Raw genomic sequence first — 3903 nt, 5'->3', positions numbered from 1 at the left:
GACATCATTTAGAGTTTTCCTAGCAAAGATACTGGACTGGTTTTCACTACTTCTGTGACTCATTTGACACCTGAGGAAACTGAGGTTGGCAGGGTTAGATGACTTGCTCAGGGTCACACAGCTAGTAATGTCTCAGATTGGATTTGAATTCAGGAAAATGAGTCTTCCTGACTTCAAGCCTTATACCCTATCCACTGCCCTCCTCATTGATTGAGTTTGAATTCTACCTTTGATATTTACTAGCTGTGTAACCATGGGCAAATCCCTAAACCTTCCTGAGCCTCTGTTTCCTCATTTGTACACTAGAGATTATAACATATATAATACTTACATTATAGTGTTGCTATATGGATGAAATATTATAATATGTGCAAAGCTCTTTGAAAATCTTAAAGCTGGTACAGCAGCACCACCAGATCCAAGATGGCAGCCCACAGAAGGCAGATGAAGGAGCTGGAAGAAATGTGCAAGAATGGGATGAAAAACTTCTGTAACATCCAGATTGATGAAGCTAACTTATTGACAAAGCAAGGGCTCATTGTTCCTGACAACCTTCCAAAGGAGCCTTCAGAATGGAAATCAACTTCCCATCAGAGTATCCATTCAAACCACCTAAGATCACATTTAAAACAAAGATTTACCACCTGAATATCAATGAAAAGGGGAAAGTCTGTCTGCTAGTAATTAGTGCTGAAAACTAGAAACCAGCAACCAAAACTGACCATGTCATACATTACCTTAAAGCACTGGTGAATGAACCCCAACCTGAGCCTCCCCATTTTGGGATGACTCTAAGGACCATAAAAAATTCTGTAAGAATGCTGAAGAGTTTACAAAGAAATATAGGGAAAAGTGACCTGTGGACTAAATCTTCCAGGATTGATTCCAATCAAGGTGAAAGGAGACTCAGAGCAGTGCATTTCTGATACCCCACAACCAGGACTCTTTGGGAAATTGACAGGTACCACCTCCTGGTGTTAATTTGTGGCAGTTACTAACATTCTACAGTTTTCTTAATCAAAAGTTGTCTAGGTAAATGTAAAGAAAAGATGAAAAATTTAAGATGTTCTAAAAAAAGAAAAAGGAAAACCTTGAAGCTACACGAATGTCTATTATTATTGTTGTTGTTATTATTATTAATTGGTTGGTAACATTTTACTCTCCTGTCTTTTTTGGACCTGGAGCTTATTAGTGACTCAATTCATCTTGTTATATTCCAACCATAAGGCAAATTTTCAGCACCTTAGGTAGTGTAAGACAAGGAGGAAGTGTTAAAAGATAAAATGAGTAACAAATTATTTATAAATTTGGTATTAATTTGAAATAGGCTGTGTTTAATTTTGGCCCTGATTTGAAACAGAGAGAGTCCTTACTCAGCTCTTCTTTATCGGAGTTAGAAGAGACCCAAATAACAATACCACTCTATCCTCTTTATGCTTTTTGGGTCTTATTTGTGGGGCCAGGAAGTTCATAGAAGTACAGATGACTACAACATAAATGGAAAGATACACATTTCTTGCTTTCCTTGCTAATGAGGCCAAGGATGAGGGCACAATCCCAAAACTAACAGTTAGCTTTGTCTGATATATGGCCATAAAATCATCCCTTCAAAGTCAGTCAGTCACTCTCCAAACAGGGTCCATTAGTCATAAGGAGGATGAGGTATGATTGGGAATCCTTTAATACAAGGTCAGCACCACTATTAAAAAAAATCTCAGAGCCAACAGACAGAGACATTAGTCCTTACTGTTATTAGTAATATTTATATTATAAAGCAACATATACCATCTCATTGAACTTATAACTTTTTGTGAGATAGGTAATGTAAGTCTGATTATTCTGTGTCTATAGATGAGAAAAATGGATACTTAGTCAAGTGAAATGACTAGCCAAAGGCCACATGGATAGTGACGTTGACTGATTAGAAACTTCGCTTTATACTGGGGTTTTGTCTCCCGTTCAAACTGAAGGGTTCATAAAATCACAGGATAGACTACTGATAATTAGAAGGGATGGGACTCTAGAGACCACTTAACTAATGTAACAAAGAAGAAAATGGGGCCCAAATAATTTAAGTGATTTCCTCCAGGTCACTAATTTATCCTGTATATATCTTCTTTGTATATAGTTGTTTGAGTGTCATCTCCCCAATTTGAATGTGAGCTCTTCTGGAAGCAGGGATGGTTTTTTGCCTCTATACCCAGAGCTTAGCACAGTCCCTGGTACACAACAGGTTCTTAATAAATGCTTATTGATTGATTGGCTGAATGGTAGGGTCAACATTTCAACTTATGTCTTTTGTCTCCAAGGCCAAAACTCTTGACATTTTTTTTAATCCTTACCTTCATTCTTAGAATCACTACTGTTCCAAGGCAGAAGAGTGATAAGGGCTAGGCAACAGGGGTTAAGTGATTTGCCCAGGGTCACACAGCTAAGAAGTATAGAAAGCCAGATTTGAACCTAGGACCTCACATCTTTAGACATGGCTTTCAATTCACTAAGCCACCCAGTTGCCCTTGCCATTTTTTTCAAGTAAGTTATTATTAGTGAAATTTATTTTCATGAGAAGAAAATTATGAAAATCTTGTCATGAAAGAAGTGTATGAGGTACCACCTCACGTGTCACAGATTGGCCAATGTAACAGAAAAGGAAAATGATAAATATTGGAGAAGATGCAGGAAAACTGGAACACATATATTGGTGGAATTGTGATATGATATGATTTCATTATTATGGAGAACAATTTGGAACTATGCCTTTAAAACTGTGCATACTCTTTGAACCAGTAAAGTCTGTATCACAAAGAGTTAAAAAAAAAGAGAGAAGAAAGAAGAAAATATTTATTGCAGCTCTTTTTGTGGTAGTAAAGATTTGGGAATTGGGAGGTTGTTGATCAATTGGGGAATGACTGAATAAGTTGTGGTATGTGATTATGATGGAATACTATTATGCTATAAGAAGTGAACAGTATGATTATGGAAAAATCCGAAGAGACTTACATGAACCAAATGCAAAGGAAAGTGAGCAGAACCAGAAAAACATTGTATACATTTTTGATGAACAACTTTGAATGAACTGGTCAGTCTTAGCAATGCAGTGATCTAAGACAATCCCAGAAACTCATGGTGAAAAATGTCACATGCCCTCCAAGAAAGAACTGATTGAGTGTGAATGCAAACTGAAACATATTATGTTTCACTTTCTTTCATCTCCTCCTCCTTCTCTTGTTCTCCTCTTCTTCCTCCCTCCTCCATTTCCTCCTCATCCCTCCATCCTCCTCCTCCCCCTACTCTCCCCATCACCCCCTCCTTTTCCTCTTCCCCCTCTTCCTCCTTCATTTCATCTTCCTTTTTCTCCTCCCTTCCTCTTCATCCTCCTTTTCCTCCCCTCTTCCTCCTCCTTCTCTTCTTCTTGTTCTTCTTATTCCACAAAATAATGGAAGAATGCTTTATAAGATTACATATGTAAAATCTGTATTAGATTATTTACCATCTCGGGAAGTGGGGAAGGTGGGAGGAAGTAAGGATGGGAGGTTAGGAAGGAGGGAGAGAATTTTAGAATGCAAACATTTTTTAGATGAATGTCAAAGATTGTTTTTACATATAACTAGGAAAAATAAAATATATATTTTAATGAAATATATTTTATGAAAAGTACACAAAATTCTAAACCTGAAGTTGAAAAAAGGTTGTGAAAAGACATGAGACCAGGGGAATATGATGGGGGAGAGAGAGAGAGAGAGAGAGAGAGAGAGAGAGAGAGACAGAGACAGAGACAGAGACAGAGACAGAGAGACAGAGACACAGACAGAGAGAGAGAAGAGAAGAGAAGAGAAGAGAAGAGGAGAGGAGAGGAGAGGAGAGGAGAGGAGAGGAGAGGAGAGGAGAGGAGAGGAGAGGAGA

The 3903-nt window shown here is 37.9% G+C and overlaps 1 pseudogene; it reads left to right on the top strand.

Moving 5' to 3' along the window:
* The first annotated feature begins 423 nt into the window (after positions 1–423).
* Positions 424–868, top strand: LOC123231470 (annotated as a pseudogene).
* The last annotated feature ends 3035 nt before the right edge of the window (positions 869–3903 follow it).

The sequence above is a fragment of the Gracilinanus agilis genome, chromosome 1 (assembly GCF_016433145.1).
Source record: "Gracilinanus agilis isolate LMUSP501 chromosome 1, AgileGrace, whole genome shotgun sequence".
In the NCBI taxonomy this organism is placed as follows: Eukaryota; Metazoa; Chordata; class Mammalia; order Didelphimorphia; family Didelphidae; genus Gracilinanus; species Gracilinanus agilis.
This window is presented reverse-complemented; position numbering and strand designations above follow the sequence as displayed.